The following is a 16,664-nucleotide window of genomic DNA, read 5'->3' on the forward strand; positions in this document are numbered from 1 at the left end:
TGCCAAACCAGCCACATTTTGAGTTTGAATGCTCAAAGAGTTGAACTACAAGCTTGGAACTTGGGGCCTAGGCCCATAAATTGAAAACAACATTACAAAGTCAAATACGAAACCTTTTTTCTCAAAAAACAGCTTACAAGTTACAACTTGCTCGCTGCAAAATATGAACTTGAAAAGGATGGTGTCCCCATACATCAATGTCAAGGCTAGGAACTACTAACTAGCTACTAAATAGCTGGTAGTTGGTAGCTAGTAGCTTGCATCTAAAAGCTAGAGCAGGCTGCAGCATGCAACCCTAGGGCTTGGAGAGCTGCAAACATCACGACCTTGGAGGTAGAGCTGATGCTTTCAACGCAGGAGGTATGGATGTCATCGTGCCGGTACGGGCGTCAAAATGTCATGACAAGAGAAATCACTAATCTGTGACTAGCAGACATTAAAACATTACTATATATTATACGCCAATGGTGTAACATGTATTTGTATTTATGATGGACACCGACTGATTTGTTATAGCGGTGGATCATCTTAGTAGATAGGACTAGTCGAGCTGGAGCCACTACTTCAAACGGCATCAAATTTGGACATGGATACTTATTCTATTAATAAAAATGTGCACACACGTGTCTAGGTCCTAAAGGGAATAGGAAGGGAAGGGTGCATTGAATGGTAGATGCATGGGTCATAGGCTAAGGGTACGTGTAAATGGGAAGCTGGAACTTGAGTGATCTTAAGGGACATTGATGAAAGGATATCACCCTTCATTGTGAATCTCACGTAGCATTCTCTCTATTCACCTTGCATTCATCCGCCATTTCTCACACACCTTGCATGTAGGTCGAAAATAGAAACAAGTACTCTTACGAGGGCGCTCTTCCCCATTGAAGGGCCAATTGGCATTCGAATTCTGCATGCATTGCACACATTTGCATTCTCGAAAAGACTGGTTCTTCACATTTGGTATTAGAGCTTCGACGATCCACCACCGGGACGAAAAGAGGAGAGGGAGCGAGCACGAAGCAAGGTGCAAGTGTGCGGGACAGAGGCACGAGAAGCCAATGCATCGTAGGGTAAAACTGCTCGAGGGAACTGCACAGGCAGGCCGCATGTGAAAAAATCTGCGCGAGAGAAGGTGTGTGCACACAACAGACTTCCGGACGAGCAGCGACGCAGAGCTGCAAAGGCTTTGCACGGAGGGGCACGGTTTGACCAGGCTTGTGAAAGCAATCACGAGACCTGGAGGCTGCGCTATCTGCAAACCCCGACAGAAGGCTAACTACAAATCGTGATTGTGACGGAGGGCTGCCCGCAAATTCTCATTTTGTCTCGTTGTAGAGCAAGGAGTTATTGCTGGAACCCTGCAATCTTTGAATTTTGGAGTCTATGAGGTAAGGGCTGTCTCTGATTTTTTGGGTATTTGGATGGGGAACGGGGTGACTCCCCCTGTGCGAATAGACCCTTAAAACCCTTAAACCATGAGGAAAAGAGACCCCCACCCCCCCCCCCGGTTTTCCCCAACGGAAAGTCGGATCGGAACAAGATTTTAAGGGGGTGATCCACCCACCAAGTACGCCCTATAACGATATCTAGAGCACCAATCCGTTCAAAACAAGTAGCCCAAAAGGAGTGTACCCGCTTACAGCATAAAAACAAGGAAGAAAGGCTAAAAGAGAAGGAAGAAGAGGTCATTTGAAGTGGTTTTTCGACACAAGTGAAGCGACAGATAAGTACCACCAACTCTACAACACTTGACTTTTGCTGTAAAATAAACCCCTTTTCTGAAATTACAGCAAGTCATTTTCTCTCTTGTATTACTGAAAGGAAAAAATGGAAGAGAAGGCATATTTAATAATGAACTTGTCCTTTTTCCTCCATATCAAAAGGAGATAGGGAGAGAACACCATCACCTCCTCCTGAAGAGGATAATTTAGATGAGAGTTACACATATTGAGTATGATAATGTTGGAAAGGTCATCTCCCCATCTCTAAGCCCCCGGGGGGTGAACCTAGGGTTTGAGGGAGTGCCACACGGGCAACATCCTGGCTGCCATGTGGGTGCTAGGCAGACAACAAAGAGTGAATTACCTGGAGACATCAGCATGGCTGCGTCAAAAGACACCTTTGTGAAAGGGAGATGGCGGGGACAGGATGTCTTGGATCTGCCCTGGCAGAAAGGATCTGATGAGGAGCATGATTGCGTGGTGATCGAAAAGAAGAGGCGCTTGCATGACGGGGTCCTTGGCAAGGTATATGGGCAGGAGGTCTATGGCCTGCAAGCAGGGCTGGCAGGTGGTGGGGTAAGCAGTCCTAAGGTGCTGGGCCCTGCATGGAACAAAGGACCAGCAAATGGCCCTAAATAGGGCTGGATAGGCAGCCAACCAGCCAACCAACTGGTCGGTTGGTTAGGGCTGCTACACACTAGCCAGTCGGCCCAATTAGGGCTGGCTGGTCGGTTGGTTCAAGGGGGCCTTGAGCCCTATAAAAGGAGAGGCCCTGGGCCTCATTTCACATCCAACATTCAGCAAGAAAAGGAGCAGACAGGAGCAGCCAGAAACCACTCCCTTCGGCCTCACACTGGGGGTGAAGGAGAGTGGAAGGTGTGCTGCAGACTGAGTTCCCTAGAGGCTGGACCTTGGCTGTCTTCTAGGGCAGCAAGGTGTTGTGACCATCATATTCTCTGGAGCAGCCCTCTGACAGTAGACAGGAGCAGCAAGAAGGCAAGCCTTGGGCCTATCCACAGGAGGTGAAGGTGACCCTGAAGGAGTTGCAAACTGGGCTTGAGTGGCAGCCCACCTAGGCTGGTTTCCAAACAGCAAGGTGGAGAGGATCGTTATGGACGGAAAGTCTACAAAAGCTTGAGGTGGAGCATGCGGGTTCGAGTCTAGAGATAGCCAGCAGATAGGAGAAGTACCTTGTGGTAAGATCAGAGGACCACACCATTGGTGGGACTCTGGATCTATCTCTTTTGTATTTCGTCCATAGTTTTGGACGGAAATATATTATTTTGGTGGTTTCTCTATCTGGCTGGTTCATTGTCTATTGATGAGTCTACACATCTATTATATGCACATAAGTTAAGAAGTTTGTGATTCCACATCCCACACCACACTGTGTGAGCTCCTGAGCATTACTATCAATCTTCCGCTATGCGTACCCTCTGTTGGGTAATTCTAACTGATAACCCACGTATAGAATTACCTTCATCTCTCCTTCAAAAATCTCTTGATAGGGAGTTTTCCTTCAGAAATGAAGGGAGAAATGAGCTCATCCAAGAGCAAGGCGTCGAGTTTACGCCTTTAACTCAAAATCCCGTACACATGGATTATAATCAAAGTGCAAGAGGGAGAGAGGAGTCTCCCGTTGATAAGCTGGTTTCTCAACTTAGCCGTATGATTGAACAATCCATTATGACAAAATTAGGGACTAAGAGAGTGCTGAATTTTGGGGATGACGATTTAAGTACCCCCTCAAAGAGGGCTAAATTCCAACCCCGAGAGAGAATAGAATCCCAAAGTACGATGAAGCAAGAGAGGTGGAAAAAAATCCTCAATTAAATTCGCCATTTTGAACTATATTTTGCCCATCAAGATAAGACCGACCACGAGAAACTTGCTCTTGCCACACTGCATCTACAGAAGGATGCTTTGAGGTGGTGGTCCTTATCACAAACCGGAAAAGAGCCTATACTTCAATGGTCCAAATTTGTAGAGCAGCTTAAGGCCACTTTCATGCCTCCGAGGCATGAAGAAGAATTGACCTTCCGCTGGGAAAGGTTCAAGCAATTCGATACCGAGAGCAACGCTGAATTTACAGCTAGGTTCTGGAAACTCTCTTTAGAGTTACCTGAGAAAAGAGGATGATAGAAGGAAGACGTATTTAGCAGCCCTGACCCCAAAAGTGAGGTATGAGGTTGGAATGTTCAACCCAACCACCTTGAAAGACCTCACTAAATTGGCTGAGATTACTGAGAGGAAATTGAATCCTCATAAACCCTTCAACAAAGAAAAGGAGAAAGCTATTGTACAAAATGTTAACACAGCCAATCACGTCTTGGATGGATACCATTTCCTTCCATGACTGATGATGAGAAGAAAAAGTTACTTAAGGAGGGTAAATGTTTTGGATGTAAGAAACATAAGCCAAGGCATCCATGGCATAAATGTCCTACTCTATTAGCCAAAATTGCCAAAACCAATTCTGTAAAAGGGAAAGGCAAAGCATCCAAGCAGGAGGGTGAGGCTTCTACCTCCTCATCCCAAGACTCTACGGTGAACATAGAACCAAGTGTAAATGCTATCCATTCAGCCAACACTGGTGTACGGATGTGTGAATTGAATAGAGAATAGGCATATTCATTGTAGAGTATGGACAGAGAATAAATATTTTTCTCCTTCGTGTAGAGCCTCTGATAGGATGAATAGGGCTGAAATAGAAGAGTTGGAAAAAGAGATTGAAGGTCTATAGTTTCTATAGACTAAAAAATTCTGCATCACAAAATCAACTATGGCTAAGGTCTACCTAGTTCAATAACACAATTGGGTGAGAGAACATCTTTTGAATACTTTGAGAACATGTTTCAGCTTATTGAGCACGTTACTATAAAAAGATTTCAGCAGCTTGGTATTCAGAAGAGAATTCTGAGTATGAAGAGATATTGAAGAGGCACTACAGTGGTACTTCTGCATTTTGAATATTCAGCATCGAGAGGAATCAGAACTTGAAGATGGGATTTAAGTTTTGATTCAGAAGAGATCGTGTACTACCAAGAGAAGACTATTTGCAGATTATGAAGAGAAGATGCAAATGCAGAAGTAAAAGAGAAGCGTACACAAGAGAAAGAGACAAGAGAGGATCCAGAAGAGGACTTCTGTCCATTCAAGCAAGAGGGAGTGCCATGACGAGAAATCACTAATCCGTGATTAGTAGACATTAAAGCATTTCTCTGTATATAAAAAAAAGTAGACATTAGAACATTATTATATATTATACGCCAATGGTGTAACATGTATTTGTATTTATGATGGACACTGACTGATTTGTTATGGCGGTGGATCATCTCAATAGATAGGACTAGTTGAGCTGGAGCCACTGCTTTAGATGGCATCAAATTTGGACATGTGATACTTATTCTATTAATAAAAATGTGCACACATGTGTCTAGGTCCTAGGGGCAATAGGAAGGGAAGGGTGCATTAAGGTGCATTGAATAGTAGATGCATGGGTCATAGGCTAAGGGTAGGTGTAAATGGGAAGATGGAACTTGACTGATCTCAAGGGACATTAATGAAAGGGTATCACCCTTCATTGTGAATCTCACGTAGCTTTCTCTCTATTCACCATGCAATCATCTGCAAGGCACATCCTGAACTGCTTATCCTATCAGCAGGCCATGAAATTGTGCAACACATATTTTGGGATGGATTGAACCACATACCTATAAGCTCCCTCGACTGAGTGCTTTTATGCGATAGTAGCCATCTCTTTTTATCGAATCCTCAACCTTGACATTTTCAAATCTCCTCCATTTTAGAGCAACATGGTTGTCTCTCACAACCTTGCATGTAGGTTGAAAATAGAAACAAGTACTCTCACAAGGGCGCTCTTCCCCATTGGAGGGTCAATTAGCATTCGAATTTTGCATGCATTGCACACATTTGCATTCTCGAAAAGACTGGTTCTTCACACAAAACGGGCATGAAAAAAGAGGCAAAATCTTCATAGTTTAAGACTTAGGATCTTTTACAAACATTGATTTTTTCAAACGTGGGGCTTTTCAAACTTGTGCATGCAAAGCAAAGTTTGATTGAAGTTTCCAAAACGCCTTTTTTTCAAATGATTCCAAACGTTTGGTAAATCAATCAAATGCATTTGATAGTTAGCTATGTATGGGATGCCACCATTTGAGAAAAAGACGAGCCGTGTCCTATGCAACAATGGTACCCTTGCATGGAATAAGCATGCCAAATTTGCTAAGCCTATCCACAATGGTCAAGCACATTGCGTTCCTCGTACCAATGGCTGGTGGAAAGTCCATAACAAAGTCTATGCTAATCTGCTCAAAAGGCTGATTCAAAATCTCAAGGGGCTGAAGTAATCCTAGCAGCTTCCCATGGGATACCTTCACTTGTTGGCACAGCGGGCGATGAGATACATACTGGTGAACATCATTGTGTAAATGTGTCCAGAAAAATTGGTGCTCGATCTTCTCGAGAGTGTCTGCAACCCATTTGTGTCCGCCGGTTGGGGAATCGTGCATATCATAAAGGATCATAGCAGGGTATGGGGGCAACACACAAATGCGTCCTTTGAAGAACAACCACCCAAAGATCGAGAGTGTCTTCAACCCATCTGTGTCCGCCGGTTGGGGAACCGTGCATATCATAAAGGATCATAGCAAGGTATGGGGGCAACACACAAATGCGTCCTTTGAAGAACAACCACCCATCATGTATAGCATAGTCGCCAGGTCGGTAATCAAGCATGACTTTGTACCAATATACCTAGAAATCGGGGTTCGTATGATACTGCTTACGCATCTCTAACTCCTACACTATTGAGCATCTACCACGACATGCTTAGATCCTCACTGATACTCGATCATGCCAACAAACTCCTAAAAAACCTGGCTCCATCTGGTCTAGCGGTCTGACCACTAAGCCGCTAGCATGGCCTGAAGCCACCACAAGGGGGTGGCTACCTTGCAGGTTCAATGGCTTAGGCATTTTGGAGCAGTCACACGTTGAGGCTGAGCATCGGAGTAGAGGCCGTGCCATCAAGCATTGGAGTGTGGCCGTTTGTGGACGAGTCATTTTGTTGGCTAGTTGGCGAGGTGGGCTAGCTGCTATTGTCTGAGAGCTTGATGAAGGAGTCATAAGTACTTGAGTGGGCTTCTGTGTAGGAGCCATGTTTGAAGCTATAGGTCAAGGAGAGAGTGTGAAGCTGAGAGCTTAGTTGTTGAGCCCAAACCTTGGTTGGAATTTTTGTGTCTTCGTCTACAACAGTGGCTCGTGGAAGCGGATGGTGGACTGGGAGGTTGAGGCACCATTGCCAAACCGGGAGCCTGGAGATAATTTATTGTGGCACACTGTGAAGGCCGCCGCTTAGTTGTATAGTCCATGGGTTGTAGCTTTGCCTTTGAGATGCTTGCAGCCTTGGGCTCGGCTCGTTGTGAGCCGTAGGAAGGTCGATGCAGTCCGCCTTTTTTGCTTGGTGGTCTAGGTGTAAGTCGTTGCTTTGGCTAGAGCTCTCTATAGATGGCACGTTGGAGCCGTGATTTTCTTAGACTTGAATAGTCATTTGAAGAATGACTAAAACACAACACCTTGAAAGTGTCCTATCTAACTGTGAGAATAGAACAGAAAGAAGAGCAGAGATATTCAAGCCACTCTAGAATCTCATGAAAAAATCTCACAGAACCTTAGAACCATTGAAAACCTTCACAAATGAAGATAACCATCTCCCTCAAAGAACATAATCACTCAAGGAAGGATAACAAGGAATGGCTTATGATGATCCATGCAGACTGTGAAATCCTGGCCATATAAAAAACATTTCCATGTTCTTGAGGGCGGATGACAACACATAACTCTGTCAACTCTATCATATACTCAGTATCTCGTTTTTTAGGGAATCAACTTGTGACCTCAAATGCACCTAGATGGCCATTCTGTTCCAAGACTGCCACAATGGCATAATCATTGGCATGTCCGGCCATCGAAGGGTTGATTCTATTGTGCCAATGCTAGGCATAGAGCCATGGTAACTACCTTTTTCGGCTGGGCGAAGGCTGATATAGCTGCTGGAGTAAAAGTAATGGATGACTCCTTGTAAAAGGTCAGTGATGGGGACTACAATTTTCGCCAAGTCCTTGATATGCTTCCTGTATGCTTGGCAAGTGCCCATAAAAATCCGAACCTCCTGAGCTGTGGTAGGCAGCTCCCACTCCACGATATCTTTCACCTTGGTTGGGTCCAGGCGAAAACTTGTCGGAGTGATGATGTACACCAAGTAATGTACCTCTTCCAAAGAACTCGCTTTTATTGGCGTTGATGTATAACTGGTTGTCCTTCAAAAGTTAAAGACGTTGCTGAACATGCTTCACATGCTGCGCGGGATCCTTCAAAAAAATCAAAATGTCCTCTAAAAACACAAATGCACTCTTACCAATAAAAGGTTTGAAAGCCTGGCACATCATACGGTTGAAGGACACGGGTGCCCTTGTGAGACCAAAGGGTATCACCACGAACTCATACTGGGATTTCTCAGTCCGAAAGGCCGTCTTCTGTATATATGGCTCGTGAATATGAATCTGGTAGTACCCACTCTTCATATCAATCTGTGAGAACATCTTGGCCCCGTTCAGGCGCTTCAAGATGTAGTTATGCACTCCAACATGTAGTCGATCCTCGGCATGGGTCAGCTTATTCATGCGTGCTAATCCACACATCTGAGATGTGCTATCCTTCTTCTTGACGAAGAAGATCGGAGCTACGTACAGTGAGTTCTGGGGCGTATAAAGCCACTCCACAACTCCTCTAACCGTTGCTCAAGCTCCTCTTCTAGCATCTTGCTGAGCCAGTAAGGGTGCTTACTGAGGGGTGATGATCTAGAAACAAGCTCAATACGACAGCCCTCTAGCCAACTCAGAGGTAGAGCTGGAGGAAGGCTCGATGTGAAGAAAATGTCCTGGTACTGTTGAAGCAAAGCTTCTTGTTCGAGGGTCCTGACTGGAGTATCCATACGGATTGAGTTTACATAAACAATGTACGCCTTACCTCCTCGACGGATCTCTCGTGCCATCTAGATTGAGAAAATCAAAGGGCGAGGCAATGTGTCCTTAAGCCAAGAAATAAACTTACACCCGTGGTCTAGAATGTTGGGGTCCAAAGCCTGGTCCGTATCATCAAGTCGAACTTTGAACAAGTGCCACCGTTGGGCTCTCAATATGATGTCCGTTGCCTAAGTCGGTGCAACCCTAAATGTTAGAGTATCTGCCCACGCAGTTATCTTCAAAGTGGCTCCTCCTACGGCCACCATGTTGCTCCCTACCTGGTGTCCATGAATGCCCCATTCAAGGCAATGGTATCTGTGGGGGTGAGAGTCAACCTAGCTCGCTGAGCAACTTTGGTGGAAATGATCCGAAATGTGTGAGAATGAGGACTTTTTGGTTGCCGATCTGGCCATGGAATTGAAACATAGTGGAAAACCGCTAAGGTTCCCCCTTCTGCTAATCTTCGATCTCCTCTATAACCACTGAGAGGGGGTCAAAGCTGTAGAAGAACCACTTGACATGCCTCCTGCCTGGAGCTTCTTGACGTGTGAGCAATCCTGCTTGATGTGACCCTACACATGACAATGCAAGCATCGGTTTTCTTTGACGTAGGTAGCTCGAGTTGCTGCATCCAAGCACCCCCCATATCCATTGTTGTCCTTTGCCCTCCAATTTTGCTTATGTTGCTCATTGCCGAACTTCTTGCCAACATCTCTTGACATGGAATCCTGGGTCTTCTTACTATTGATTTGCTTGTGCCCTTGACCTTTGTGCATGAGCTCAGTAAGCTCATATGCACACTCAAAATCCCGTGGCCGAAAATTGCGTACATACCACCGGATGTCAAAACGCATCCCATGGAGAAGCTTGCTCAGCTTCTGACTTTCCTCCAACTACAATTGTACAAACACTTGAGTGAACTTGGTGTAATGATTTATTGTCTCGGTATCTGCCTGGCGTAGCTCGTAGAATTGAATATGAACCCTGTCCAAGTACCGGGGTGGTAGGAACCGTGCTCAGAGGACTTTCACAAATTCCGTCCATCGATAAAGAGGCGCCTCCTCATCTCTATCATAGTGGTCCTTCTGCCACTTGAGCCACAAGGTGACCACCTCGCCTAAACAGTGCACGGATGCTAGGATGCACCGCTCGTCGTTCGTAGGCACAACTGAAAAGTAGCTTTCAAACTGCTTGAGCCACAAATTAACACTAAAGGTTCTTCCTTACCATCGTACCAAGAAGTTGAGCTTCCCAAGAAAAGAATGTTTGACAGGCGGTTGTACTCTCTCCCTTTTGGTCGGAGTAGAGAAATGAGGAGCTGCTGGTCCCGTTCTTCATTCTCCTCCCGAGCACTACACTCCTGTTCTTCCTTTTCCTCCCGAGCGGTATGCTCTCTAAGCTCCCTGGGCTCTTGAACCTGCCGACTGCGTTCTTCTTTCGCCTCCCGAGCTACTCTATCACGTTCTTTGGCGGCCTGCTCTTGTCCCGCATTTCCTCGAGCTTAACCATGCGGTTGAAGAGACTCTTTGATTGTTGTTACTGCATCTGCATCATGGTCATCATGGCAGACACTGGAGCTTCTGCAACGTTCTCTGGTGGTAGGGGTTGGGAAACTGATCCCTCCCCCCCACTCGTCTTGGACTGCTCACTTGTACTCATGGTGTCCTTTCTGGGTTTCGTTTGTACCATAAAACAGTGGGGCTGTTCCTAAACAGATCCTCCCTATCTCAGGAGAGAAAAAAACTGAAGCTCTGATACCAATGTAACAGGGAGATAGCCTAACCCACTCTCTCTCCTGCTCACTACTATCTGAACTGAAAGAATGATGCGCTTAAAACACAAGTGGAGCTGTGGAGCGAGTGAGAGAACCAGAGGGAGAGAATACAACAGGCCTCCAGAGAGGGAAAATGAAGAATGAACAAATGTCTGTCCCAGAGGGCTGAATACAACTGTAAATAGACAAGTACTGTATGGAGGGAGATCCCTCACTACAAAAGAGAGAACTAAGGACTGCCGAACCGGATGTAGACTAACTGAAGGGGATGGAAGGGGCTGCTGGGCTGCTGCAGCCTTGATCCTGGTCCCAAATGCTGCTGCTGGCTGAGGCTAGAGCTCTCTGAGGTGTATGCTGAATGGCCAACTGGAGGGGCTGCTGTGCCCGACTGTAACAGGCTGCTGCACCGACCTGTCGTGTCCACCGACTGTCACGTGGCTGCTGATGTCATCGCTGATGTGGTGCCTGCCTGCTGTCCACCTGCATGTCCTGGAAGCCTGTGTGGCCCCCCCGCTTGCGTGGCATGCTGCTGACGTGGCTGCCTGCGTGGCAACTCAGCATGGCCACGGGCTGCAGAGTTGTTCATTACAAGTTAGGATTTGGTGTATTAGTTGGAGCTGTCCCCCCATCTCTGGGACTGCACGTACAAATTTCCTATGAGATTGACGAGAGGGACAAGAAGTTTACAATCCTCCAGTAAATTATGGGCTTTATAGAAAGGCCGTTCAAAACAAGGCATATACCGAGTTACTCATTAATTGCAACGCCTACGAGATAACATGTATAAAGTGTATTCTAGCCACAAAGCATTGCACACTGTACACAAGTCGAGTGCTTCTTTCCCATTTGCCATCACTAGTAAATGTCTCAAACAAAAATTTGTTGGGGCAGAGGTATTTGTTCTGACGGCAAGAAGAGACCAGATCTAGTCCTTGTTAGGCATATTCTGATAGTAGTGGGTAAGTACTAGGCATGCTCATCATGGGCTAGTAGATACTCCCTTTAGGACTCGACCCTTCACTCCCTACTAAACTTTTTCCGTTGTCACACTCGCGTGACGCAGCCCCTCTCTTTACCCCTACAACACTACCATCACTCGCAATGAAAGGAAGAACGTCGATCTGGATCAAAGTCAAGAAGACTGCATCCAATAGATCGAAACTTCCATTGTTAAGAAAGAAACCCCATTTACGAGATCCCAAACGTTATTCGGATGGATGCTCATCTTGTCATAATATGCAAGAACAAATTATAAGAACTCGCGACAGATATGTGATAGGGGGCCCCCGCTTGAAGCGCAGATCTTGAGAACATTTCCAACAGGTAATGGCTTCATAGTCATAGATCCTGAGGCAGATTTTAAAAAATTAGGGGGGATGAGGGTGCACCTTCTTTGATGACCTGGGGATCGTAATTCTTTTGCCAGATGTCGTGAAGGGTGGCGGAGAGCTTCCAATAGAGCGGGCGACCAACGTAGAAGATGGCGACGCAGAAGGCGGCAAGAATCAACACTCGGAGGCTCCATCTTGCTGCTGGCGTTGCCATAGCTCTTCGCTCTGCTCCTCTGAGAAGAAGATGAAGATGAAGACTCACTAAGAAGCACCCCGCCTCCTTACCGCTTGGTCTCATGCAGTAACTTAAGGCACTACTACCCCTTACGTATGCACCTCTACCCCTTCTCTATATCTCTATCTCTTCTCTTCTCTATATCTCTATATCTTCTCTAATCTCTAATCTCTTATATATCTCTAAAGGACAGGGGTGCCATGTGGCGCATGGAGGAGATCTTCCTCGCTCACTAAGGCACTCCACTTGTCTCTAATCTCTAATCTCTAATCTCTCTAAAGGAGAGGGGAGCCACATGGCACATGGAGGAGAACTCTTCCTCGCTCACTAAGGCACTCCACTTGGCATCTCCATGCAAAGGTGAATCTAGGAGCGGCGAAATCTATGGAGCAGCTGCGGCAACTCTATGGGTTTGGAATCTATGGCGTGCCTCAACAATGAAATTATAGGAGAGAATTCAAATGCACGCACCAAGCTAGAGTACAGACTCCCAAAAGAGGAAGAAAGAGAGCAACAGTCGAGAGAGAGGGAGAAGAAGAAGCAGTCGAAAGAGAAGGAGAAGGAGCAGCAATAGGGAGTAGCATACGTGAGCGTAGCAAGTAAGAAATTCTCACATTGTCGGTTTTGACCTTACGTTGTAGTTGCTCATTTGGCATTCTGCAACTGCTTGCATTGAGCTATGGCTCCTTGAATTGCACTGTGGAGTTCCTGATGACTGATACACCCGGAGAAGATACACACGAGGCGAGCTCTTGACTCTAGCCTCTCACTCCTTCACTCACACCTCCCGCCCCTGCCCCTCTTCACCTTCTCCTCCTCTGCTCCACCCCCCGTTGCCAATCTCCTTTCCTTCTTCCTATTGGATGTCTTCTTGCATCCTTAGCCATCCTTAGCCATTCCACCGTTTGTGGGCCGCTCTGCCCTTGATGGCTTCCGCAACACTCCAGCCTGTTATGGGTCAGTGAATCCCGTGCTCCATGTGTTCTCATGTCTATTCCATGCACTCCTGACACTAGTTGGTTGCGAGGGTTGGTGCACCATCTATACCTTTTAACTGTTGGACTGCTTCCCCTGTGCACCAACGAGTACCGCCTGTGCGCCTGTGCACTCTACTGGACTGCTTCCCATGTGCACCAACAGGTGTACCCCGTGCACCATTGTGCCAGTTGGACTGCTTCCCATGTGCAGCAACAGGTGTATCCCGTGTACCATTGCGCCAGTACTTCCCTCTGATCAACTTTGACCATGGTGGGTCGAGGTTGAGGTTTGGCACTCTTCAGTCATGTATTGCTTCCGTCATACCCAAGTCATGTCCAAGTCATGTCAAGTCATGTCCAAGTTATGTCCATGTCAAGTCATGTCCAAGTCATGTCAAGTCATGTTTGTTCCAGAGTGACCAAGATGTGAACATATGTGAACACGATGCGACTAGGTATGACCAACGTCTAACAACTTGGCATGTTGCTGAGGTGACCATGATGTGACCCAGGTGTGACTCTTGGTGGGAGTCCCAGAGACTTTGAGTACAACAGATCCCCCGTCACTATCATTCACCGTCCCGGTGAATGACTGAGGGTCTATGTGAGAGAAAGTTAAGTATAAATTACAAATATGAAAGTGACCTTGTGACTGACATCCCCAAAACTGAAAAGAAAGGGCTCATGGCCTTACAACTGTAAAACTGAAATAAAACTGGCTCATGGCCATACAACTGTAAAATTGAAATAAAACTGGCTCATGGCCATACAACTCCAAAATTCCTTTATTTACATGAGAACTGCAGAATCCAAATGTACAGAGCTCACAAAAAGAAATGCCGAATTAAAAGATCCAGGAGCTGCTGCTTGCTGGATGAAGGTCAAAGAGGGGGAGGGGGAGGGTGTGGTGGGTGTGCTGATGTTCCAGGGCTGGTGCCTCTTCCTCAACTGTGTCCATGAGGTTGCGGATGTCCTCGTATTTGGATTTATATCTGTGGTAGCCAGACTTGTAATGATCACATCGAGATTTGAGAGTAGCATTTTCAGCTTGTAGCCCATGGAAGTCATCCTGCAACTTGGAATGTGAAACTTGGAGATGGTCCTTCTCCTCGGTCCTTCTCCTCGAGAATCTGCTTCATCTGACTCCCACCTCCACCTATTGATCCACAGAGTATGCTTGTCCTCTGCCAGTGAGGTGTGTCTGTCCTGTAGGGCTGCAAGCTCCCTCTGGATCTCAGCTTGTTGGGATGAATGATTGTCCTCCAAAACTTTCTTGCTGGCTGTCCACTCTACCTCCTTCGCTGCAAGACACTGCTGAAACTCGTCTTGTTGAGTTTTCCACACAGCCTCCCTTGCCTGTAGAGTTGCTCCCCACTCCGCTTCTTTCACCTATAATGTTGTATCCCATTCTTTATGCATGCTGGCTACCTACTTCTCATGTTCGAAGCAGAGGTGTTGCTTCTGTGACAGAAGCTCGCAAACCTGACCCGTAGTATTAAAGAGGGAGGCACCCATTTGAATGAAGCTGTCATCTATAATGCGCTGAGCCATATGAAGGGATCTTTTAGCCCATGCATACCTGTCCCGATAGGTCATTTGGTCAGCCATGTCAATGAGTTTGCCATATTCCTCAAAGGCTGCTTTCATCCCTTCTTGCTCTGGGTCCTCGAGAGCTGCCACTGGAGCCAGTGTGTCGATGTCTAGGTAACAACTTGGAGCTCGGGATGCTTCCTTATTGGAAGCGATTGTCTCTTGCAAGGGAAGTGTGAAAATTTGGTCCAGGTCCTCCTCCTCCATGCAAATAGGAGACCGCTTCCGCTTTAATACATACAGCAGCCGTTTGTGTTCCTGGCTCTGTTCCTTTATTTGGGCCTCATGGGTGAATAGATCTCCTGAGGAGGATGCGAAGTAGGTATCCAACATATCATTCTAAGGAAGTGGAGGACAATCAGCTTGAAAAGGTATCTTACACCTAGCAAAAATAACCTCGCCAGGTCGAGTTTCCAGTAGGTCCTGTTCAGCAGCCTCCATACTCGATTCAGGGGTCAGTCGTCGAGACACCTGGGCTTCGCATCATCAGTGGCTCCCAAAGTAAGATTCAAGTTCAATAACCTGTGTCACTCTAATGCCTCCCACCATGAGATCCCAAGGCAGAGGTCCCTGCTGCCATAACTTCTGTCGATGGATCCCCCTGAGTTGTGGGGCCAATGTCCGTATCTTTGCAGCCTACTGACCCTGATGAGATGATCTGAGGGGGAATGGTCATGACTACGGGGGAGGTAAGTGCTAATGTCATGCCATGGTGGGTGAGACCTGAGGAGGGCAGGGGAGTGACCAGAAGAACATCATCAGGGAAATCAAAATCTGCTTCGAAGGGGATGGATGGAGAGGCAACTCATGCATGAGCAACGGATGACAAAGCTCCAGAGGCTGCCCAAGAGGGGATGGCTTAGAAACCTGTGCTGTAGATGTGGGTGGAGCAAGAGTGGGTATGGAGACTGGAGAGGAAGAGGGGACAGAGACTAATGCAGCAGAGGCCAAGGATGCTGGGGCTGCACTAAGAGCCAGTGGAGCTGATCTCAAGTGGGGAACCATAGGGGCGAAAGGTGGATGGTGAGGAGAAGATGAAGTATGTGAAGGTGGAGGAAAAAGTGCAGGTGTTGCAACTCGCCACTAGTGCAAGAGGTAGGTGAGGTGAGGTCCACAAGTACATGTGTGTGTGCCTCTGTGTGTGCGATTTCGAACAGTGGCCCGAAATGTTGAATAGAAGAGGGATGCAAAATCATACTGAGTGATGGTGAAGAGAGCATTGAGAGCAGGATGGATACGTTTCATGATGTAGTAATGCTCGGGTGCTGAATAGAAGCGAGTGAAGAAGTAGCAAGTGATCACTGCTTCTCTACTTCCACCTTCCAAAACCTTTTTGCAATCATATCCCCTCCGTTGGGTTTGCACTGTGAAAGGAATGAAAGGAGATGCGGTGAATCGTCGGAAGGAGGCTGAATAGGGAGAGCAAGGAGCCCCATGTACTGTGAGACCAAATTGGGTGTGAGAAGCTGCCTGGAGCCCATGAACTCAAAAGTGTCTATGATAGAGTCATAAGATCTGATGAATTCTATACACAATTCCACATCCATAGGAGGGAAGATGACCTTTGTCAAACTCAGTTAAACAAAGGGTCTGGATCTCTGAAGATGTCAACACCGAGGATAGTTTGAGGTTTGGATCCAGAAGAGGTTTAAACATAACCCAAATGTGGGAGAGAGGAGGGGTGGTTATGAAAGGGCTCTGTATCTTTGTTGGCCCACCCGACCCTTTTGAATGTGGTCTCCATGCAAAGGGGGTGTATTCTGAGCCCCCATGGTCAGAAGAAGAGGCACTAGAGCTCTGAGAGTGGGAAAGAACCTCTCGTTGCTGTCTTCATTGCAGTGGCTCTCCATCCGAGATAATAGTGATGTCCGGACCAAGATGGGGATGCATCACTGATGATGAAGTCGACCCTGCTAACGAAGTCGGCCCTACTGATGAAGTTGGCCTTGCTGATGAAGTTAGCTCTGCTGATGAAGTCGGCCTGGCT

The 16,664-nt window shown here is 46.7% G+C and overlaps 1 long non-coding RNA gene across 2 annotated transcripts in view; it reads right to left on the reverse strand.

Annotated features, from left to right (window-relative positions):
• The window catches only part of LOC147880403 (uncharacterized), a 28,621-nt gene extending 15,818 nt beyond the window's left edge, over positions 1 to 12,803 (reverse strand). The window contains exon 1 of one of the 2 annotated variants that reach the window (XR_015540583.1): positions 12,745 to 12,803. This is a non-coding gene — a long non-coding RNA (uncharacterized LOC147880403). Of the gene's footprint in view, positions 1 to 12,724 lie in introns of both variants that reach the window. The other variant, XR_015540584.1, reaches the window with a different exon arrangement.
• Positions 12,804 to 16,664: the final 3,861 nt, after the last annotated feature.

Source organism: Dipteris shenzhenensis, chromosome 32 (genome assembly GCF_047967505.1).
Source record: "Dipteris shenzhenensis isolate YYH24624 ecotype China chromosome 32, Dip_SZ_1.0, whole genome shotgun sequence".
Lineage (NCBI taxonomy): Eukaryota > Viridiplantae > Streptophyta > Polypodiopsida > Gleicheniales > Dipteridaceae > Dipteris > Dipteris shenzhenensis.